Raw genomic sequence first — 25,969 nt, 5'->3', positions numbered from 1 at the left:
TGACAACTTGGCAAAAGAGAAGGGTTAAAATAGCTTTACCTGAATTTCGGGATGTTACATTTTGTTTTTCGGTTAATATGCTCACCCCTGGGATATGGATGGTTGAAATTTCACTACATAAATCATTGTTCAATTAGCCTCTGGGTACTTTGAATAACAACTCGGACAATTGCTTAATATTGTGTTTAACCAACTCCAATATCAAACTTAAGAAACCTTTCTTATATCCAGTCACTTAAACACAACATATAAGTTACCACTTATCATTTAGAGCTTTAATTTGTTTTTGGAACAACCAACCAACAATATATTAAAATAAAAACTAGCAAAAAGCTAGAAAAAGAACCAATTAAAATGTGTTTAGAGGGTTTTGTAACAAATTAACCCAACTAGAATGGCACTTACTATTTCTATTTGAATATCAATGAAAAAAGAGTTCTCTTATAGAATCAAAAATGCTACATTTTCTAAGTTTACGACCACAAAAAACTTTATCATTTATCATGGTTGTAGAACTCGCTACTCGGTACCTGTTCGGCCGACTACCGAGTAGCGAGTACTCGGGAGTAATCAGGAGTACTCGAGGAGTACTCGGATTCGGTAATTCATATAGTAATATTTTTAGGGAAATTATATATGCCAAAATCATAAGTTAAAACCATAAGTTGATTGAAATATATAACGAAATTAGATACATGTGAATACACAAAAAATGAAAAATACACAATGGCCTCACTTCGTGAATAATTACTGAAAATTTAAGATATATATGTAATAATAATCACATGTATGTGTGTTAAATAATTAATCATTAAGTATATTATACATATTAATCACCGATGGGGCCACATTTTACAACACTGCTCGCTTCGGTAAGGGGCCGATCGGGGTGTACTCAGATTTTGTAACTCGCCTCGGTAATGGGCCGAGTAGGGAGTACTCGGACGAGTAATCGGCCAACTCGGCGAGTTTTAGAACACTTTCATTTATAAACTTCTATAAGTACCACATCGTAACACAAGCCACCGTGTCAATCTATTTTTTTTATCACCATATCGAAACTTATCAATCCCTAAAAAGACATCAACCACGAAATTGAAACCTACTATTACGTCCCAAAAATAGTGAATAAAAATTTCATTAATTTTTAAAACCATTCAATCACAAAACCGTGTATCTCTAAAATCAAACAAGGTAATAAGTTTTCTCAACATCAGAGTGAAATCAACAAAATCAATGCAGAATAAAACTCTAAGGGGATGAAGTGCGATCAGGTCGGGCTCTTCCCTTTTGAACCAGACGTACTTGTAGCATGTGAACATAAAATCATAAGCACAAAGCTTAGTGAGTTCCCCAAAATACCACATAACATACAAATAACAGGCCCAAACCAATATACTTGCTTCGGGCCCAGCTCATATAATCGGGCCCAAACCATAAAATCAGGCCCTGCCCATATAATCGGGCCCAACCCATATAATCGGGCCTCACCCATATAATTGGGCCTAACCTATATAATCGTGCAATGCCCATATAATCTGACCCCACCCATCAACACATACAAACACATGTAAGAGTCATAAAGACAATCTTGTTGGGTTTTAGTTCAAAAATAGTTTCATAAACTAGAAAATTATAGCAAACGGAAGACTTAAAAATTAGTTTGATAAACTAGAAAATTATGGCAAATGGAAGACTTACAAATATGAAATAACATAAACATTTTGTACCCACCAATGATCTTCTTGCAAATTATAGAAAGATTAACACACCAACAATAGAAATGATGAAGAATTGACAACCTTTGTTGTTCTTTGGATCCTTTTGGGAGGCTTGGAAGTTGATGAAGAATGTGGAACCTTTGAGACACCAACATGAAGCCAACTTGATGTAGATGCTAGTCCATAAACTCTTACACTCTTAAGCTTGAAGTTTATAACCAAAGTATGAACTTCAAGAGAGTATAAATGCAAGTCATCTTCAAGTGTTCTTAACAAAACAAGAGAGAATGAGGGAGAACTTAGGAATTTCGAATTTTGCATGTAAAAAGGGATGCACAACATGAAAGCCTCTAAGCTAGTTAAAGTGAAGACTTAATCTAAAGGTCCTTAGCCATTAATCCCTTTAGACAAGCTTGTCCCCCATGCTTTCTCCCATACATATTACTTTTGAATAAATTAACATGAAAGCCATACTCTTGTCTTTTGACTCTTACTTTATAAAAAAAATAATAAATGGAAGAATAAAAAAGCTTTATATTTTATAAACCAAGTTTATAAAATATAAACTTTAACTTTTTGGTAAAAGACAAAACAATTCATCTAGTCCAAGATATTGTGCATGACTTATTAATTCATACCATATGAATTATAAATAATGTTACTTGCTAATGAAAATTAATATTTCCTAGAAATAAATAATTTCCAATTTAATTATAAGAGTTTATTGAATATTTATTAAAATCAATTTCTAATAAATAATCAATTATATCAAGTTGTTGTTAGTGCGACCTATTAGTATCATATGTTAATTAGCAATATCATTTTAATATGAATCTTGAGCATACTAGATCTTTCAATCTCCCACTTGTGCAAGATTCATATTAGACTGATATAGACAGTGGTGAACGTTTAGCATCATTTCACTGCCCCCATCAACATACGACTTTGTTCCATTCTATCAACGCCCAATTCCCAGAAGCCCAAGGCTACAATTGGTGTATAGGGTAAGTTTATCAGTTATCCCTTTGCTACAGACATCATATTGAACATGAGACACGGATCACGGTCAATCTCATAGTTTTTCAACTTTTGGTAAGGTGCCTTAGATGTCTAACTCTCAACACATAAGAGGAACAAATCCCATCTTGACTACATAAGCCTCTTACATAGTTCACACCATACCTGAAAATGGCTTTTATAACTGCCCGGTTAAGGAACAAAATTTGACCATATCAAAGCATAGTACTCCGTATACTTAAGTCCCACTATGTATCTCAGGTGTTAAGGATACAACGATAGTACCTTTTAATCAAGTATCATTCATGATAGCGATCCATGAGATGATCTTGATGCGGGTCAGGTCAATACTATTTCTCTGACAAGTACCTATGAAACTTGGTTACAACCACTTGCCTACTTTCATCTAGTGAGAGTTAACCAATCCAATTCATATTAGTCTTACTTTATAATTTCTCCCACAATTATAACCGACTATGAACCTTTAGAATAATAACATTATTCATGGATTAAACATGTTAATATAGAACACAACAAGTATTAATGTGATGACTATATCCCAATATATCATAACATTATCTAATAGTTGTTGTTATAATGTTCCAATATCTAAATACTAAATCCAAATCAAAATCCCATTTGTAGAATAATAAAGTCTTAGAGCTGAAGTGTGGCCATTCATACTTAGCTCAAAAGAATGACTTTATCGATGGATCTGACAAAATTTAATTTGTGTGAATTCTATGAATACTATCATCTCCATACTTAACTTTACTCTAAGTATAGTTAAATTTCTTGGAGAATATGATTGGTGTTCTTTCGTGACATAGAGTCTCTTAGCTTGATCCTTGAATGGCAGAAATCAACATAGTTTTTCAATGATCCCACTCATCTAATCGTATTTGAATTTAACTTCTAAAGTAGTGTATTATTGTTTTGTAGTATATTGTGTCAATATGTTTTGTTTGGACCTCATTCTAGCAAGACTTGCCCTTCATTCCATAACGAAGTCAAAATCCAATTATAGTTCATAATTATTTATATCCGTTTAGAAATTAACATCTAGTGTAGCTCTTTCCATAAAGATCCTTTCTAAACAGATTGTCTCATATACATTCTCTTAGTTTGTCTAAAGTACTCTTAGAATGCTCTCTTAGTCATCCAACGACTTAACCATGTATTTAATTAGTATCCTATAACATGCTTACATCATGATCAAATACCATTTCCTATGCATAATATGGCGTAAATGATGAACTCATTTTCCAAGAAAATATAGTATAAATCATTTGATCTAGTTCAAGCCTATGAGCTATGTACTTTTGAGGCTAGCTCAAAATGGTGCCATATGACAATGCCAAGAATTCTACAAAAGAATCTTGTGTCTGGATCCCTTTCAAGATATTATCAATATATGTATAAGCACATGAAACTTTTAACACTCATTTTATCTATCCCTTATAGATTTCACATTCCAAGAATGTATCTACTCCTTCCTAAGTCTTTCATTTTAGAAACACTTTCCGAGTCAAGGTGAAAACGATCTTGCTTAGTCGGAATGTGATTTCAAATGATTAAGTATGTCTCATTCATACAAGATTAGGAATGTCACTATACTCCCACTAGTTCTTAGTAAACACACATGTGCTATCATTTTGATATAAAAACATACCTTGTGGTTATACATTAAAATGATGATTGCAACATTGAGATGTTTGCTTTATATCCACAAGTAGGTCTCAAGCTCTACACATTTTGTTAGGACAACATGGATTAAGAAAACCTCCAGGCTAATCTATATAGATATCTTCAAGTAAATGTCTATTAAGAAAAGCGGCCTTTCTTGAAATCTATTTGCTATATCTCATACTAAGAATATGAATTTATAGTAAATAATATCCTTGTTGATCTAATCATAGCTACTTGTGAAAAAAGGTTTGGTCACAGTCAATGTCATGAGTATGATGAGGACCATAGTCAATGACATGAGTATGAGAAAATCCTTTTACTAAAATTCTTGCTTTAAATGTGTATGGTTATCCATGTAATTTATTCTTTCTAGAAGAATTATTTACTCCTTCTAGCCTTGCTATAGGGACAAATTTTAATCAATCCCATACTTGATTCTCATACATAGATTACATCTCATGTTCATGACTCTAAGTCATTTATCAGATTCGAGATCTGGCATAGCATCTTGGTACTTGATGGATTTTCCAGAAATCATTAATAAAAGCTCATCAATGAGAGATTCCAAATTTATCAAGTCATAGATGATTTCTACCACTAATGCGAACAATTTGTGTTTATGAATAGCTATTATTCAAGTTTAACAATCCTTGTTAAGACTAGTGCCAACTATTACTACATAAGTTTACGGTTCTTGAGCTGCTTCAAGTTCCATGTACCTCCCACTTGCTTTGTCATTAGAAGCTTGCTTTCTACTAACTTAGCTTTCACAAGAATAAAAGAACCTATTCTTAATGGGTTTTCATACAACAATCTAAGCCACATTTAGAGTATTATACAAATATGTATTTAGTAGATTTTGGGTTTAGAAGCTTTAGTCCAACATCGGCTTCGAGCAAGTCCTTGAGACTTCAATCACTTTAAACTGATCGCATTTATTAACTTGTGTTTGACTGCAAACCTTGCTAAGAATTAGCTTAAGTGTTTACTTGATATAAAACTTGTTGTCATTTATATTTCCTTACTTTTCCGCATCTAACAATCTAAAAACTCTAACCTCTAACTTCTTATTATTGTTGAGCTCTTATGATCCTTTGAGATTAACTTAATTCCACAACTATATACTTTTTCTAACGTTTGTTCAAGTGTGTCTCAAAAGTTTTTCTCTCAACAATTGGTATTAGAGCCAAAGTGGTTGCTTTTTGAACAAAACCCTGATTTCTAAAAGCCTTCTATACCACTAAAGCTCATTCTTCTTAAAAAAACATAATAGAAAACAAGGAAATATGGAACAAGCGTTGTCTCTAAATGTCTCCAACAGTGTTGATTGTTCTATCCGAGCCCCAATACTTGTTGCACGTAAATATCACTCGGCGGCCTCGGCTCGGAGTATACGGCTCGGACGTTTGTGGCTCGGCGATTTACGGCTCGGCTTGGTGGATTGCGGCTCCTGCACGCGCTTCATTAAAAATAAAAGAGAGATTTAGAGGCTGCAAGGGTTCGAACTCGAGACCTCTGGGTCTTCAAACGCGCGCCTTACCAGTTGGACTATCAAGTCTTTTGTTCCATTCCTTCGAAATTTAACTGAAAAGCACTTCCAGTCGCACCTTAATTTCGCAAATTGACACTTTTAACCCCAAAATTGATTTTCTTTTAATTTTAAATTCCTTTTTCATCCAAAAATTTTAGTTTTTAAATTTTGACTTTTATTTTTGACTTTTTACTTAACATTTTGACTTTGACTTTAAAGTTTGACCTTTGACTTTAAACTTTGACTTTCTCGTTTGACTTTTAAATTTTCAAATTTAGCTTTTCGGTTTGACTTTTAAGTTTGACTTTTCAAGTTTGACTTTTGAGTTTGAATTTTTTTAAAATTTGACTTTTGAGGTTGACTTTTGAGTTTTTAGTCAAAGGGAATATTTAAAAAAAAACAATGAGTTCTTCAAACGTTCCAGTCAATAAAGTTTCATGTTCTCAATCTTGTGAATCTACGATTAAATTTCTTCGGGAACAAATTGATTTATTAAAAAGAGAAGTTGAGGACCTGAGATATGAAGGATATCAACTCAGGAAAGGACAGAAACCCCTTAAGGCCCAGTTAGAAACAAAAATCAAAGATTTTAAAAGAATTCAAACAGAGTACAGTGAAAAATGTGAATTGTATGATTATGTTAAGAGACTGAATGATGAGTTAACTACTGAGCTTGATACATTAAAGAGACAATTTGATACAGCAAATTTTGCTTTTCAAAAATTTGATGGATCAAGCGAGGTAGTTGCAAACATGATTGATCACTGTATGCAATTTAAACGAAATCAGTCTAAGGGTTTAGGATATGATAATGTACCTCCTCCTTATAATCATACATATCAGTATCAACCCCTATCCAAGGATGAGATTGCCAACGAACCATTTATGGTTTATGGCAAGCCATCTGGTTTTGTTTCAGGAGGATTTATTAATGTTGAAAGTACTAACGTTTCTACTTCCCCTGCAGATCAATCCTTAGATCAGTCAAAGCACAAAGTTGAAGGATCTGTTTCTGATAACAAAACTGAGCCTGAACATGATGTTTCTGTTTCCAATGAAAAACCTTCTGTCTCTGATATTAAAGTTGATGATACATCTTGTGATGCTTTTGATGCTTTTTCATCGGATCATGTTGAGTTAAATTTTTTTGACATATTTGATTATTTGTTTGAAAATACTGATGTTCCTGTTTCTAGCACATCTACTTCATATGCAGGTAAAGTAGCAGAAGATGAGAACAAGGAGAACACCACTGAACAAACCAACATCTCCTTGAGCTCTGAATCTGTTGCTTCGAACTCAACTGCTTCTGATCAACCTGTTGTTGAGAAATACAGGCCACCAATTCCAGCGCAACAGAGTGCTTGTTGCAAGTGTGCATGTGGGAACAACAAGAAACAAGGCAAGGATACGCCACCAGGGGCAGGAAGAAACAACTTCACAGTGAAGAAAAAGACATGTTTTCACTGTGGAACACCTGGACACATTGCCAGACATTGTCCAAATCGCGCATACGTTCCTTACTATGCACAAGGCTGGCAGAATGCGCCAAGAGGGAGATTTTCCAAAAGAAATCGCTCAAGGTCACGATCAGACATTGACGACTGGAATGCCCGGAAGGCCAAGAATCAAACCTACAAGGCCAAGAATCCGAATCCCAAGGGAAATAAGGGAATGCCGGCCAAGAAGCCAAATCCAAGAGATGCTCCCGTGAAGCCAAAATCAAAGTCATCTCAACGGCCGACATCAAGATCAAAAGCAAGTACTGAGCCACCCATCAGATCGAAAAAGAAATGGGTTAAACCCAACTACAAATGGGTTCCAAAGGCTCACTCTCCCAAATCAACTAATGACTCTAATATTTCTTCATCTTCTGTTTGTGATAAACAGGATATGTCATGGGAGAGAGTACCGTGCAAGGATGACAAAGGTTGACCCAGTTTCAAAATGGACTGGGTTCCAAAGACCAACTGATCCCGCTCTGTGTCGGAACAGCTATGGAGGCATATCATCAGACTTCGGTTTGTTGGTAGTGGCTGTTTCAGGCACATGATAGGGGACATCTCTCAATTGTACAACATTCAGACCTTTGTTTGAGAGTATGTGTCCTTTTGCGGGAAAGGAGGAAAGGAAGAGATCACAAATGGGGTTAGTGCTTAATGACATGAAGAATTTTCGGATCTGTTCTGAGATTACGCGTGCTGTTCTCAGACCTTCTGGATGCAAATTCAATCGGTGACTTACGGTTTGAGTTTTCTTCTCTATACTCTTGAGTTTTTCTTAAGCTGATTCGCTTTAAAGACTAATTTTTGTTTTAGGATAGTTTAAATTTGTGCATTTACTTTCGTTTCTCTCCTATGCACAAATTTAGGGGGAGAAATAAAAACAAAACAAAAAATTAGAAAGTTTAAAAAAAAAAATCCAAAAACATTAGAAAATCAGAAAATCCAAAAATATGGTGTTAATGAAATGTGCTTGAGGGAGATGTTTTGGGAAGTGATATAATCATATGATAACAGGCAATCTGAATCTGTGTAAGGGACTGAATCTGAATTGTCTAGGCTCTGTGTTCGATGCGCTGGTAGGCACGAAAGATTAAAATGGACTTGACTAGGCATTAATGAACTTAAGGAATCTAGTGACTTGAAAAATCTTGACCGAGATAGATCCATTTAGCCTGACAATACGACGCTCATATAGGTTGAGCAGGGAGATATACATGATAATCCACCAGTCACACTAAAATACTTCGTATCTAGAACTGTGGTTTAACTCTTCCTCGATGTACGAACTTTGTCCTTAATTCCGGTATTGATGGGGCGACTGGGGAATTTCGATAAAGTAGGTCTGTAGGAAATTATTTTCTTTCTTTCTTTCTTTCTGTTAGTCATATGTTGCCTCCTCTGCGTGATTGAAATACATCCGACCTGGACTGCAACATATGCAACTCTATCTCTTTGCATCTTCTATCTATGCAATTCTTTCTATCTGTTAGCCATATACTGTCTCCTTTGCGTGACTCATAATCCGACCTGGTACGCAGTATATGCACCATTCTTCTTCTCAATCCCTCTAAAACTTCAGTTAGTCATATGTTTCACCCTCTGCGTGATTGGAAGAGATCCGACCTGGGTGTATAGCATATGCATTCTAAATCTATCTTCTCTCATAATAACTGTCTGCTCACCTAAAGTAAGGAGTACTTTCGAAGTTCCTGATTATTGGGGTATGTCAGGAAGCGGGAAACATGTTCTAGTACAATTAAAATTGAACACTTACAGGTTGTCTGTAGATCTCGCTGCTCAATTTAGGTGGACAACAATATCTTTTGTCGTCGTCAGCTGAATGGTCCTTAAGGAATGTTATCTAGGAACTTAGGATCACATTGTGTTGTCACTTATAGTATGTCCTAATTTTGTCACAATCTCTCGTGTTTAAGTGGACCACAATACCAGCGATTGACCATATCTATTCATGAAGGGAGAGGTACTGATAAACGGATAAAGGCTGTCTAAAAACTTTGATCCCAAATCACTCTTAAAGTAAGATATCATTTTATTTTTGTTAAATTTCTTCATAGTTTCTTCTAATTTAAATATTAGGGGAGAATTAAAATTTTAAAAACCAAACAAAAATCATAAAATTTAAAATGTATATATATATATATATATATATATATATCCAAAAATAGTGTTATTTCTGTTTTATTTCTTTTTCAGAAAATATGAAAAATACAAAAAAAAAATTATGTGATAAGTTTTCTTTTAGTTTTGTTTTGTCTTGAAAAGTGAATTCAGGTGAAGATGAAACTCATGGAAGTTTGTGTCGAAGATTTCTGAGCCAAGGCTTCATCCGTGATCATCGAAGAATTCTCATTCGAAGGAGCAAGAAATGAAGATTATTCTTTCGACATTCAATCCTTCAACCACAGAAGCAAGGTGAAGCTGCAATTGAAGATTATGTGACGGATTGCATTGAAGCCTCCTCAATCAGTCTGCTGCTATCTTAAACCTGCTGAAGTGATCCAGAAGATTAGTTCTCTCTGATGTTCTCTCTGAAGATTCTCAAGCTGAAAACGTTATCTTTCAAGAATCAGTACAAGAAGCCTCCTCACCCAATGTGCGTTCAATGTCAAATTCTGAAGAAAAACCCAACTGCTCAAGATGAAGTCATTCATTGAAGATTCATCAAGTTCATCTTGAAGCTGTGAAGAATTTGAAGATTAATGCTGAAGCCAAGCTCCCAATGAAGATTAACAAGAAAAGCCAGCTACTTTTTAGGGGGAGCTTGTTGGGTCATTTAAGAAAAGAAAGCTATAAACCAAGGGGGGAGATTGTTGGGTCAATATTATGGTTTATACTTTGCTTTTCTAGAAAATTGTATTTTTATGTAATATCATATATGTGTTTACGGTCAGGGAGGTGTTTACGGCCGTAAACCCATTTACAGCCCATGTTCAACAAGCCCATGTTTCTTATGTATAAATATATGTGTAAGGGGTGAGGAGTAGATAGATGAACACTAGAGGAGGTTAAGTGTGTGCATTTGAAGGTGTTCTAGAGAGAGAGAAAAGAGAGTGTGTGTTAGTATGTGTGAATCTTGTATCCGGATCTTCATTCATATCAATACATACAAGATTCATCATCTTCTTCTTCTCCTTCTCTTCTATTTGATCTGACATCATCCGTTTGATTGGGATTCCGCACCATCAAACGGATCTGATTGATACACAGGCATATTTAGGGACTTACAATCACCACTGGTCTCAAAGAATGGAAAGATATCTGAAAAGACTTGGTAGAGATGTATGGAGATCTGTGGAGGAAGGACCTCATGTTCCAGTCCTCACTCCTGTTCAAACTAATGGTACTCAAGTCAGACTAGGTGGAGGCATAGCCGCTCTGAATCGTCCCACAAAAGATGACCTAGATAAAATGGAAAGTGATGCTATTGCTTTCTATGAGATTTCATGTGGAGTAGCTCCAGACAACTTCGACATTATCATTAACTGTAAGTCAGGCAAGGAGATTTGGGATGTCCTCAAAAATCTGTATGAAGGTTCAGAACAAGCTCAAGACAAGAAACTCACCAATACACTCAATGATTTTAACAACTTTAAAGCTGATGCTGGTGAAAGTCTTGAAGACTCATTGAAAATATTAAATCTCATCGTCACAAAGCTATCAAATGCAGGAACCGTCTGAAGCAATCGTGAAACCAACCTTTAGTTCCTCAATGGTTTAGGAAAGCACTGGACTACGGCCAAAATGATAGTTCAAGGAGATAGAAAGATTCACACACTATCTTTCTTCAAGTTATATGGCGAACTCCAAGCACAAGAATCTACTATGATAAAAGACTGTGCAGACTTTGGAGGTCCACTTGCTCTCATAGTCCAAACACCGCAAAGCAGAACCACATAATCATATGAATCTCACTCTATTGCGTATGACAACCCACCACAGTCTTACGAAGCAGTCACGAAGTATGATGATGAAGAAGAATTCCAGAATGCTATCGCCCTAGTTAGCCAACAGTTCAACAGATTACCACCACCCTCATTTCGGAAAAACCAGCAGTTTACTAAACCTCCCTTCAACCGTAACTTCAATCCGCAGAACAATCATTCTCGATATCCAAAAAATCCTCACCCATCTCAACCTCAGAACACTCATCAAGCAAAGGAAGCATCGCATTCTGTCAAGCCAACTGACTCTGGTACTTCAACAGAAGATAAAAATGATGTTATCATTTGCCATAAGTGTAACAAAGAAAATCATACCGCTAAAGACTGTAAAGAGAATGTTGTGAAGGACAAAGAATTCTAGATCAGATTGGCTCAAGAGATGGAGGAGAAAGAGAAAGCAAGAGCCTATGTGGCACAAGTTAAAAGGGATCATCAAGTTTGGTTGTTAGGAGATGAAGACGAAGATTTCAACATCAAAAGCAAGGGAAAGATCTGTATGGTAGCAGTTGCGGATGAAGATGGGTCAACAAAGATTGAAAAGAATTATTGCTTCACGGAAAAAGACGGCACACTGAGCATCATAGAGCAGGTAAAAATCATGATTCACACTAACAATTACAACATGCATGAATGTCAACCCTTTTTAGACAATCTTAATGACACATTTGGTGCCGTCCTTTCAGACTATAACAAAGCTCTAGATGAGAAGAACATTGTGTCCCAAGAAATGTTCCATGTGAGAGGAAGACTAGAAGACAAGAGACTGAAAGTAATCATGTTAGAAAAGGATTTAGTGTTAGAAAAAGATGCCAGAATGTTATGTGAGACTCAATTAGGAATAGCCTTGAATCGGAGAGATTTAGCTCAGAAAAGAAATTGTACGTTTGAATCTTTAATTGAAAAACTATTTAATGAAAGTGAGGCCATTCAAAATCTTGTTAACAATGGGACTGTTGATAATACATATAATTGGGGCTGGTCTAATGGATATTCAACGAAGGACTCTTCTCCTCGGTTCAACAAAGAACGTCCTTACGTCCCTCCTGATAGAGAATTTCATTTCCGTGTCAATGACAAGACTTTTCCTTAAGATATTCAAGCTCACTTTGGCAGACTTCATAATCTGAGCAATAATTGTGTCATTGAGGAAACTCTTCTTGAAACCTCAGATCATCCAAGTGATCAAATACCCCTTTGTGGTACAATTATTCCCAACTCTCAGACTTCTTCTGTTGTTGATGAAGAAATTCTTATGGAAGAATATGATGACTGTCCAACCTTGTCACTGGACCGCAGTCCCACTCACTGCAGTCCTGGACCGCAATCTGCCAAGGAACCACACGGACTTACTCTACAGTAGTTTAATCCTCTCTGCCATAGACCAAAGTCAAAAGCACCGTATCTATTCAACCCATTCTTCATGATTTACCCATAGAAAATTTTGAATATGGTCAATGCTCTCAAAGTCCTATTTTTTCTAGTTCTAATGAATCAAGTCCACGTTTTCAAAAGCACTCAAAGATTTCCAGGAAACCGCAGTTGAACACTACTGACTGCGGTTCTCCCAAAACACTAGCTAAACAGGCTTTCAAAGAGGAACTTAAAAATAATGGTAAAAAACGGGAAATCAATTTCAAAAACAAAAATCACAAACTCTCCAAATTTGTGAACAAAAATCTTTTGACAAACATGCAGTCTCAGATCAACTTTCAAAAGTCTCTACAGTCAAGGAATCAGACAAAAAGGTTTTTACAAAAACTTTTCTTAATTTTTCTGACAAATCCCAAAAGAAAGTTAAATCTTTTCAAAGATATCAATTTCAGAACTATTCCTTGGACAACCCAAGATGGAAAGGGATTCTGCCAACTCCTATGACTTTTCAGTCACATCAGCTTGTTAAAAGAACCAAACCTAGGAGGTTTTCACGTGCTCACACTTTTTAGAATTCCAAGACCACTACAGTCAATTTTCACTCTCGGACCGGTCACAAGCCTTATGTCACATCCTTTGGACCACTGACCACATACAGTGTCTGGCTGAATGATAAAAATCTCACCTTTGGATTTTATCATCATAAAAAGTCAAATCAAGTCCAGTTTTCTAAACCTCATCCCACTGCAAAAGGTCATAACAAGTCAAAAATTCACAAACACCCAAGATTAGGTCTCAAGGTTGACACACAACCTGTCCCAAAAACACACGTACATGCATTTAGTCAGAAAAAGTCTATTATGTCCCCGGGCTCCAAATTTGTTTGGGTGCCCAAACTCACCCATTAATTTGTAGGCAATGTGCAAGGAGGAACAAGAAGATGAATGGTTAATTGATAGTGCCTGCTCCTTGCACATGACTGGAAGGTTGGAATACCTTCGTGATTTCAGGCTTATATGTAATGGCGGACATGTGATGTTTGGGAACAATGCTAATGGGATAATCCGGGGTTATGGTGTTCTAACTACAGGCAACTTTTCAATTCAAAAGGTTGCTTATGTTGAAGGTCTCAAGCATAACTTGATCAATGTTGGTCAATTGTGTAAGGTTGGTCACCAGGTTGAATTCGATAATGAGTATTGCTACATCTTAACAAGTGATAGAAGCACCTGCTTAATTAAGTCCAAATATGAAGGTACAATGTATCCTTTAGATGTTTCCCCGATCATTGGCAAACCGCAGTTATGCTTTCTGTCTAAAGCCGTATCCGAAGTCAGCTGGTTATAGCACCGCAAACTTGCTCATCTCAACTTCCGGTACATCAACAACTTAGTCACAGAAGATCTTGTCAGTGGTATCCCAATTCTCAAGTACAACATTGATAAGCTTTGCCCTGCATGTGAGTGTGGAAAACAATCAAAGGGGAGCCATCCGCTGGTTCTTGATTCATCAATTTCTGAACCTCTAGAGCTTTTGCATATTGATCTCTGCGGTCCCTCTACCATAGCCAGTCTCCATCAAAAAAATTACATATTGGTTATAGTAGATGATTTCAGTCGCTTCACTTGGGTCTTCTTCTTAAGGCTCAAATCTGAAACACCGCAGGTCCTGATAAACTTCATAAAAGAAATTGAATTTCAAATCAAGCTACCAGTCCGCAGAATCCGCAGTGACAATGGAACCGAATTTACTAATCATCTATTAAATAGTTATTTGGTCTCCAAAGGCATCAATCACAACTTCTCTACTCCCTACACACCACAACAAAACGGAGTAGTAGAGCGAAGGAATCGTACTCTGGTCGAAGCAGCCAGATCCATGCTGAACTTTGAAAAACTTCCTCTTTACTTCTGGGCCAAAGCAGTGGCAACTGCGTGTTTCGTTCAGAATCGAAGGATTGTATGTAAGCGCCTAAACAAAACTCCTTATGAGGGCCTTATCAATCGCAAGACGAATGTCCGATTCTTTCACATTTTGAGGTGTAGATGTTTTGTTATCAACAACATGGATCATCTACACAATTTTTGCACCAAAGTCAGATGAAGACATATTTCTAGGCTACTCAACAAACAAGGTGGCTTACAGGGTTCTTATCAGACGCACAAGACTAATAGTTGAAAGTTTTGATGTGAAATTCGATGACTATTATGTCCGCAACCCTAGTTCTTCAAATGAAACAAAAGCTATCATGGAAAATGATATCCCAGCTTCTGCGAGTCCCTTGAACATAGTTGAAATGAACTATGACTACCTCTTTGACCCAATCCAGACTGCTCATCTATCCAAAATTCTTGTGCCTCCAGAAGCTCAACATCAACATGCGGATGTCTCTGGTCCTACTCAATCTGAAGATTTGTCAATCGGCACTTCCACTTCATCGGTTGAGGGGGAAAACACAACTCCGAGTGAAGTAACAACCTTCGAGGTTCCAGTGCTTGAAAAAACAGCTCAGGTACCTGTCAGCAGAATCACAGCTCATTCAAATCTCTCCTCAGATTCGGACGAAGACATAGAAAAAATTGACATAAGAACCGATTCAAGAATCATTACTCACTCATCATCCCAGGGGGACCATCCTCGGTTCAAGAGGATCTCCCATCCGCAATCCAGGGGGAACCTCATTCAGATGCTGACCCAAATCCTACAGTCCAAGACACTTCAGCCGGCTGTTCAAAAGTCGAGGGGGAACTGCCTTCCCCTACTGCACGATCCTCTGACGTTGTTGACATCCCTTCCACCGTAGCCACTGATCATCAACAACCTCATTTGCATGTTTGGACAAAAGATCACCCACCGGGCCAAATCATCGGCAACCCATCAGCAGACATTCAAACTCGATCCTCAACTGATCTTACGGAACGCTGTCACTATGCAGCATTTATGTCCGCAGTCGAGTCTCGAAAGATAAAAGATGCACTTTTAGAGCCTGACTGGATCTCTGCTATGTAAGAAGAACTTGCTGAGTTTGAAAGAAACAAGGTATGGAAGCTGGTACCGAAACCGAAAGGTCACACAATTGTTGGTACTATATGGGTCTACAAGAATAAACTCGATGAATCTGGTGCAGTTGTAAGAAACAAGGCGAGACTTGTCGCTAAGGGGTATAGTCAACTGGAAGGTGTTGACTATGACAAAACTTATACCCCTGTAGCAAGGATGGAAGCCATACGCATCTTTTTGGCGTATGCGGCACATAAGAACGTTAAGGTTCACCAAATGGATGTAAAAAGTTCCTTTCTCAATGGTGAATTAAAGGAAGAGGTTTACTTGCAACAACCTCCAGGCTTCGAAAGTCTAGAATTTCCAAACCATTGTTACAAGCTTCAAAAGGCAGTCTATGGTCTCAAACAAGCTCCAAGGGCATGGTACGAGACTCTTTCAGAGTTTCTTGTCACATCCGGATATAAAAGAGGTGTGACTGATCCTACATTATTCAGAAAAGCAAATGGTAATCACCTGATGCTTGTTCAAATTTATGTGGATGATATCATTTTTGGTTCAAGTGACCAGAAGATGGTGGATGATTTTGCCAAGCTCATGACCAACAAATTTCAAATGAGCATGAATAGAGAGATTAATTTCTTTCTAGGACTTAAAGTTAAACAAGTTCCCCAAGGGATCTTCATCCATCAAGAAAAATACACCTCAGAACTACTGAAGAAATACTCGATGGATAATTATTCCGCAGCCAAAGTTCCTATGGCCTTCGGATACAAGATGTCTGTTGATCCTACTGGAGAATCAGTTGATCATAAAATGTATCGAGGAATGACCGGTTCACTGATGTATTTAACCGCAAGCAGACCATACATTGTTTTTGCCATAGGCTTATGTGCTCGATATCAAGCCAATCCCAAAGCTTCTCACCTCACCGCAGTTAAACAGATCTTTAGATATCTCCAGGGAAGCAAAGCACTTGGCCTCTGGTATCCAGCAGGAAATGACTTCAGCCTGCAAGCCTTCACCGATGCGGATCATGCTGGATGTAGATTGGATAGGAAAAGCACTTCCGGTGGCTGTCAATTTCTTGGAGGAAGACTGGTTAGCTGTTCTTCAAGGAAGCAAAATTGCGTTTCTCTGTCTACCGCAGAAGCTGAGTATGTGGCCGCAGCCAGCTGTTGTCCACAAGTCTTATGGATGAAAACTCAACTGATGGACTACGGATATAGAATGCTGCGGATACCGATCTATTGTGACTCTGAGAGTGCCATAGCAATTTCTCACAATCCGATTCATCACTCAAAGACCAAGCACATAGAACTCCAATATCATTTCATCTAAGACCACATTCTAAAAGGTAACATTGAACTAATTTTCGTTCCAACTCTTGAAGAGATTGTTGATGTTTTCACAAAGGCACTCGATGCAACCAAACTGAATCACTTCATGGAAATGTTAGGGATGATGAATCCGGACTCACAATTCTTCTTGAATTGTTAGGTATCGCAGACCACTACTGGTCTCCATTGCGGTCATAGAATAATATACATATCATATATCCTTGCAGTATACTGTGTGCACCCTAGTCACGTATGATATTTATATTCTTTGGGTCCTTACTTTCTTTTATTTTTAAACTTTTACCAAGTGTTTCTTTCAGCTCATGCTACCGAAGTCTCACTAGTTGCCCCTGCAGTTATCAGAATCCATCCGCATTCAAGAATCCATCCACAGTCACAATAAATGTCTTCTTCATATCTTCCTTGAACGTTGTGTGCTATGTAATGATTTTCATTAAATAAAAAAATTCCTTCATTAAATAAAAAACATTCGTTTTGTAGCACACACATTTTCAGTTCTTTTTCAAAATTACCTTTTCATCATGTCAGATCTATTTTAGGTTAAGTGACAAATAAATATCTTTTCCATAAAATAAATCTTTAAGAAATCTTTTATAGCCCCCATCTGTCTAATCCGTTTCATCTTCTTCTTTTTATCCAACAGACTTTTAACCCTCACCACTCAATCTTCAGACGTGGGTTAGTGGGTCTGACAGTTTATTAATGTCCCAAGTTTCAAAACCTTTAATTAATCACAAAACATTATCTATGGCTGTTAAAGGTTAAAACCCAAAGGTTTTTACCATTCACAACTGTAATATATTAATTTCAATAAGTTTTGAAATCCGGAGGTATAAAAACCCCCTTTTCTTCCCAAGAAGGTTTTACGCTTTCTGAACTCTCCGACGAACTCTCCTCTCTTCACCTTCTTGCTAAAACAGTTTTCTGCAAGTTCTCAAACCTTTTTCAAAGCAACCATGGTGAAATCAAGAATTTCCAAAAGGCAATCCAAGGCTTCAGCATCTGCTAAGCCCACTGGCTCCAGCTCCATCTTGAAAAACCAATCTCCCACAATTGCTTCAAGCAATTTCAGAGCCATCTTCGATGATCACCCTAATTACAACGATGCAATCAGACTTATGATCAAGTTCATCCACACTCACCCTCTATTTGGGGCCTTTGACTCATTCACAGATGTTGTTCCTCTTCCAACTCTGTTGAAGTGTGCTTTTTTGGCCTACCGTCCCAGTCACAATCTCTAAGAAGTTCATCAAAACCTAATCGATGATTCTCTGGTCATCCTCACAAAACCCAAATTCATGGAAGCAATCAACCTACATGTACCTCCCAACACCTAATTCTTCAACCCAAGCACCCCTGATCTCATCACTACCCTGTACCAAATGGGGTATCAAAAGAAACTCAAGGGCGTCGGCGAATTCAAGAAAAAGCAACTGCCGGCAGTGTGGCAATTTATGTGCCATTTTGTGATTCGGGGTCTCTCTGGAAGAACTGGAGGCACAAACAACATGGGACTCAAGTTACTTGAGCTGGTATGGAGCCTCTTCAAAGGGAACGCAGTTAACTTTGGTCAGATTCTATGGGATGACTTCCTTCAGTACATCCCCAAAGAAAACCCTAAATAAGATGCCACGGAATTAACTTTTTCTCGCTTTTGGTCCTTATGCATCTTAGATCTTTACAAAGAGGCTAAGCTGGGAATGGGTGACGACTCAACACTCTTCATCACCCGCGATCTAAAAAAGTACACTCCCTCAAAAGATCAAACTATCTTTGGACCTCTTAAACGCCTACTTATGTATATCTTAGAGTCCTTTGGACTCTCTAATACCGCAGTCGCGGACCATATTGTGGCTACGAGTGGCTTTGAACCCTACCAATCCTCCCTGCCACAACCCAGTCAGATTGCAGTCCCTCACCCAGCAACACAAGGTCCATCTACTAGTGCAGTCCCTACTTCATCTCATGTTCCTACCACATCTACTCTACCTCATACCGAAACCACCTCTGCACCATCAAAATCAAAAAGATTTAAAATCATGGCCAAGAAAAAGAAGAAAACCCCATCCAAGGTTGTTATCAAGGGAGTTGAGCCTTCCAAGAAGCGCAAAAAGATGGTGTCATCTGATGAACAAACCCCGGAAGATGTTGAAACATCTTTCCAGGATTCAGGTGATCTGTTTAGAAGAAAGAAACTCAAACTGACCCCTTCCCAGAGCCAAATGCATGACAAGACAAATACCGCAGTCTCTCAACATACTCCAGCAGTCGTTCAAGCTACCGCAGGCTCATCTGCTCATGCCCCCTCTAACCACTCAGATACAGTAAGTGTATATGCTTCATCTCTACATGGAGACAACCCCCCAGTTGGTTCCCAAGTGGATCCGACTGTGATCAATATCCCTAAGGTCTCCAGGGCAGCCCGGCTACATTACTTTGAGCCTGAGGAGTTGCGTTCCATCCTTCTTTCTGTAACCCAAACACTAAATACACCTAACAAAATGCAGGGCACCTCTTTCGCCCATGCCAGAACTAAGCCGAGGCCAAACTTGACTACGGGTCAAGGAGACCAAGGAAGCTCAGGAAATCCTACTCCGCTTACATTACAACCAGGTGGTTAAGGCATGGTGAGCACAAATGTGCAAGGATCCGTGAACCCGGGGGACACCCCCGTGCGAACTCAAGGAATTAACGGTGAACAATATGATGATACTTGGACTCGGGATCGTCCCACTACTGAGTCTGGTATCAAAAAGTATGAAGCATTCAAAAGGGCATTCAATGCAAGGAAGCAGCAGCAGATTCAACAGCAGCTGCAAAAGGAAAGGGAAATTCAACAAGTGGCAAAATATTGGGCATAAATGTTTAACAATGCCAAAAGAGTGCATGACATCCTGAAAATTTAGGAATGAATATCAACCATGGAAACCATGGTACAACAAGCACATGCTCAAACCGATGGTGTTGGCAATTCCAAATCCCCTCCGTCTGCAGTTCAAGGATCAAAAGCTGATAGCAGTGCTGTTCAACTCAACTCCGGGCCTATGTTCGGTCTAGACGACATTGCACTTGATGATTCCCAGCAACCAACTCCTGATGATGATGAATTCTTCATGGACATTTATGAAGAAGAGTCAAGTGGCTCTCAGCACTCCACCTCCAAACCCAAAGAGAAGAAGAAGAAGAAGGCAGCGGTTACCCGCAAGGAATTTCTTTCCTTGCAATAAAAAATAGATCAAATTCTAGCTGCGGTAACCACCAATCAAACTCAACCAGATCCGGAGCTACCACCACCACAATCATTGATTGAAAGAGTTGAACGTCTTGAGACGCGGGAAAGACTTGCTGCTGAACGGATCCTACTCCGTATCGAAATGGGTATCCACGATCTAGATACCAGTTGTTCTACTGATCACAAACAATTCCTTGCTACTGCTGAAAACCTCATCTCCCAGGTTACGACTGTTAAGGATGAAATCAAATCAACGCTTGATGATCAGGCTGCTCACTCTAAGAAACTTGTAGATGAGACTCATAATGCGTATGAGTTAGCTATTGCGGTACTTCAATCCACCATCAACAACCTCTGACGCTTAACTTTCTATGAGCCTCACATCAATCAAATTCTCAAGCTTACCAAAGATATTCACCATCTACTCTTCAACTCCGAGATCCCCTCAAATCAACAAGTTTATGAATTGATCAAGAATCAATTCACTGAAACTTTCTCCAAAATAGATGGTCTTCGTCAATGGTTTGAGGATCAACAGGTGGTTGAATCCTCAAAAGGGGGAAGTGATCGGAATCCTTTTCATCAGCAACATCCCTCACGAACCCCTTCAATTCATCAAACTCCACCCGTTGCAGATCAAGTTAAGCTTCCCACTCATCACGCTTCTCCAAAGACAAACAAAGGAAACAACTCCAGCTCACTCATCTCATCAATCTCCCCCACTACAACAAGATTCTTCAATCCAAGTTCAAAATTAGCAACAGTCTCCTCCTCGTCAAGAAACTCCTCCCCATTTCAAAAATCTTGCACCAACCATGTCATCTGAACACTCAAGTCATTCTCCTGCAACTAAACAAAGGAAGGATTAATGGAAAGCCGCGAAGTTTAATGAGCTAATCTGGAGAGAGCACGGATTTGATATTACTATGGATGAAACCCTAATTAACTCCTGGGTCAATCCTACAAGAAGACTACTTGATGATGATTACAAGCTTTACATAACTTATGCTGAGCCCCCTTCGGATGGTTATTGGGATATTCCAATTTCCCCAAACTCAATTTACTTCCCCATCTTCCAACCATTCGACCGCAGTCTACCTGATGATCAGAGACTTCCTATAGAATTTGAGCGCCTCAACCAATTCCATGCTAAGCATGGAACCACAATAGAGAAGATATGGTCTAATGACAGACCTGAAGCGGTTTCTAGCTACAAAGTTAGAAAATTTATGAAAACTGACTTTGTTCAGTACACTCTGGTCCGGAGAGGAATGGAATACATCAGAACACAGGCAGATTTTCCTTGCATGAATCCAGAAGAAATATTTCTCATTGCAAGGTTCTTCCAAATTAAGGTTGAGAAACATCCGAAGATGAAGATCACGTATGAAAAAGCTTGTGATTTTCTCAGAGCCTTAGTTTGTGACTTTGGAAAGATTGATGATGAAGTTTACCCAATTCTTGCCCCGAAGTTCAACTTTCCTCCATTTGAACCAGTACCAAGCTACACTGAAGGTTATCAAGAAATGTCTCTAGGAGCTACCAACTACCCTAAATTGGGAGTCATTTACAAGAGGTCCAACAGTGATCTTAAGTACTTCATTCCTGCCACATCAATGCACAGACTAACTAGGAAACAACTTGAATTTACTTCAGTTGCGGTTCAGCGCTCCAAATTCACAACTGATGAAATGAAGTTGGAAATTTCGAGAAGAATCGCGTGGCTAGGCGAAGTAAGAAAATTTTGGTGGTTGCTAATCAAGTTTTTTAAAATCAACAAGTTGAAAAGTTGTAGAGGTCACTTAGGGGGGAAATGTTGATACAAGAAGTGACCCTCTCAACTTAGATACCACAACCTTTCCCTACCGCTTTCTACCGCAGTGTCCCTGGCTATCGCAACCTGATGAAGACAAAGTGATCCGCAGTTCTCTATCCGCAACAAAGACTTAGTTTTATCTTATGTTTTTACATTGTAATGTCCAGTGTACCTATCATGGACACTTTTATCAGTACTTTAGTCTTTGTTTATTTCTATTGTACGTTCCCGGAACTCTATAAATAGAGTGCTCCGTTTCTAATGAAAAACACATCTCTTATCTCTTCATTATCTCTCCATTCTCCCTGAATTCTTATCTCCAAAAGATCTTACTGAACTCACAGTAAAATATATTAAGATATAACTCTTTCCAAGAGCAAGTCCTTGAGACTTCAATCACTTTAAACTTATCGCATTTATTAACTTGTGTTTGACTGCAAACCTTGTTAAGAATCAGCTTAAGTGTTTACTTCATATAAAATTTGTTGTCATTTATATTTCCTTATTTTTCTGCATCTAACAATCTAACAACTCTAACCTCTAACTTCTTATTATTGTTGAGCTCTTATGATCCTTTGAGATTAACTTAATTCCGCAACTATATACTTGTTCTAACGTTTGTTCAAGTGTGTCTCAAAAGTTTTTCTCTCAACAATTAGCAAAGTTCAACATTGATCGAGCGGCTTCAACTAGAGTTCGGTTTCTTCTTTCAACCACACCTTTTTGTTGAGGAGTGTAGGGAGCAGAGAAATTGTGGTCTTTACCTTTTTCGGAGAGGAATTTCTCAATCGTGACATTGGTGAATTCCGAGCCATTGTCACTTCGGATTATTCTTATAGGAAGTTTGACAAGAACATCAATGTCTTTGATGAAATTAATATGTTCCGAGGCTGTTTTAGATTTTAGCCTAAGGAAGAAGACCCTGGTGAACCTTGAGTAATAATCAACAATCACAAGAATGTATTCTTTGTGATGCGGACTTTCTACGGTGGAGGGTCCACAGAGATCAATATGTATAAGTTCTAATGGTTCCGAAATTGATTTTTCAATGATAACAAGATGAAATTTCTTGGATTGCTTCCCACATTCACATGCAACACATAGATGATCGTTTTCGAATTTAAGGAGTGGCAGACCTCAAACCATTTCACCGGAAGCAAGATCATTCATATATCAGAAGTTTAAATGAGCGAGCCTCCGATGCCATAACCAAATAACGTTAGGAATGGCCTTTAAGAGAAGACATACTTGAAGCTTTCCAATGATCATGTTGATGTCTAATGGATACATGTTTTTGTTGTGATTGGATTTGATTAGACATTCTTTCCCGTCTTCTAACATGACATAGCTATGCTTTTTCCATAATTCAACTCTTCGGTTTGCATTGGTGAGTTGAGTCACACTAACCAGGTTGTGTTTCAGGTCAGCTAAATATGCCACATTGGAGACAGAGAAACTGTCGTTGGTGAGGATGCCATGATCTCAGATTTGTGCTTTTGATTTGTTGCCATATGTCACGTAACCAACGTTTGGAACGAGTTTAAGATCACACAGAAAGTATTTTTGCCCCGTCATGTGCATGGAACAAGCACTATCAATATACCATATTGTATCTTGTTCCGAAGCACAGAGTGCCTGCAAAATCAGTGAGTTTTGGAGTTTTTAGGCTTCGAGTTAGGTTTAGGGACTTTGGCACGGACTTTGGACTTGGATTGTGACTTTTGAACAACTGGTGTCTCGGAAGGTTTGTTCCGAGAATCTTTGGGAAAGAAGAAAAATGACATGGTCTTTTCATTTATCCAGAAATCATATTCAACCAAAGGTTGTTTGGACACTGCTTTCTCGAACCAATAGTTTTCTAAGATGTTGTAGGAATCACTGTGTTAGCAGAAGCTACATATGCGTTTTCAACCTTTTTTACTTTCCACTCAATTTTTTTTTGAATCTTTTGAAGATTTCTGAACAACAATTTTCTTACCAACTCGTTCTTTGCTTGATGCTTTTGATGACACATTTGGTTTCGGAAATTTTTGTTGTTTGAAAATAGTACCATCAGATTTAGCAATAAATACAGAAGAAACTGTCCGAGGAGAGCCAATTTTCACAGAATTAGTCTCAACGGTAACCTTTTCCAAATTAGGACAGACAAACTTGTTTTGATCAACCAGACTTGGAGGATTGGATGGAATTTTAAGAATCTTAACAGGGGCTAAGGAACGAATTGGAATCTTAACTTGACCTAATTTCTTTTTTAAGGTCCTTTTTGGCTTCGATCTTAGAGTTGACAACGTCTTTCTTATTTAGCCAAGGTTTCTTCTAAGAGTCAGATGATGACTTGAAAGTTTTTCCAGATGATGGATTGTCAAACTTAGGTACAATTGGCACTAGAGTTGTTTTTAAGATCACTTTAGAATTAGAGATACACAAGTCATATGAATCATCACATACAATTTCTTCATGGGTTATTGCTATGAAAGCCCCAAATTTTACATAAAATGTTCGGTTATGTTCCCAGTCCATCTTTTTGTTTGTTAATACCCAAACATACCGGAAAATAGGTTTGATTTTACCCCTTAGCCAGATTTTACCGGGATAGCCGGTAACCACTTACAGCTGGAGGAGAAAAGTGTTGGCTTTCAAGGAAATAAGGCAACAACAAAAATTTGAGGCAGACTGGTTTCGAACCCAGGTCTCTTGCCCAAACAGGCAAGATGTTTACCATTAGACCAAAGAGATTTGTTTGTAAATTATCCTGAAAAACCATACTTATTATCTAATATGCAGGTTTATTAATATTATTATTATTATTATTATTATTATTATTATTATTATTGATATTATTATTATTATTATTATTATTATTATTATTATTATTATTATTATTATAATAATAATAACTGTTATTATGATTATTATTATAAACATATTTTACATATTTACTCATTTTCAAATTATGTGTATACATATATTTGTATGTTTATTTTTATGTGTTTATACATTTTCAAAGCATATTTATATATGTATAACGATTTTATACACATATATATGTATTTATTTGAATTAAAAATATTTTAATATGTTTATATATATATATATATATATATATATATATATATATATATATATATATATATATATATATATATTTTATACATATAAAAAATTGTACAAAATGTTATTTATTCATATAAAAATATTTATAACTTTAAAAATTGAAGGATCCAGTTAGTGGTTTGGTCCAGGCTTTCAATTGTAATAGTTCTTTTGAGTCTTTATTGTGGTTTTGTAGGTTGTTTTGGTGTTTACGGCCTTGTAGTGTGTTTACGGCCGTAAACCCAGTTTCCGGCCCAAGTCCCCTTTAAATAGAGGTTGTGTAGGTCATTATTGGTTGTTGATCCTAGAGAGTTCACGGTCACTGTAAACAAGTTGTATCCGACGTTTTTCAGTTATAAAGCGTGTGCAAGCTTGTTTCTACTCTATTTCTACTCTAACTCTTGTTCTCTTTGATTGTTTGATTGTTTGATCACTGGTAAGATCCGTTTTCAGGACCTTACAATTGGTATCAGAGCAAAACCGGTGTCAAAGCATCATTCAATCAAGTTTTCGGCCATTTAGACTCGCATTTTTCATTGTTCGAGATTGGGTTTGTTACTTTTATTGCTAAAAGGGATCGAATCTGATCAAAATTCGCGTTTACGTAAATTTCTGGGAGTTTACTACCAAGTGATTACGGCCGTAAACCCCGTTTACAGCCATAAACTCAA

The sequence above is a fragment of the Lactuca virosa genome, chromosome 4 (assembly GCF_052849685.1).
Source record: "Lactuca virosa cultivar CGN04683 chromosome 4, Lactuca_virosa_CGN04683_v6, whole genome shotgun sequence".
In the NCBI taxonomy this organism is placed as follows: Eukaryota; Viridiplantae; Streptophyta; class Magnoliopsida; order Asterales; family Asteraceae; genus Lactuca; species Lactuca virosa.
The sequence above is the reverse complement of the archived record's forward strand: the minus strand, read 5'-3'. Positions refer to the sequence as shown.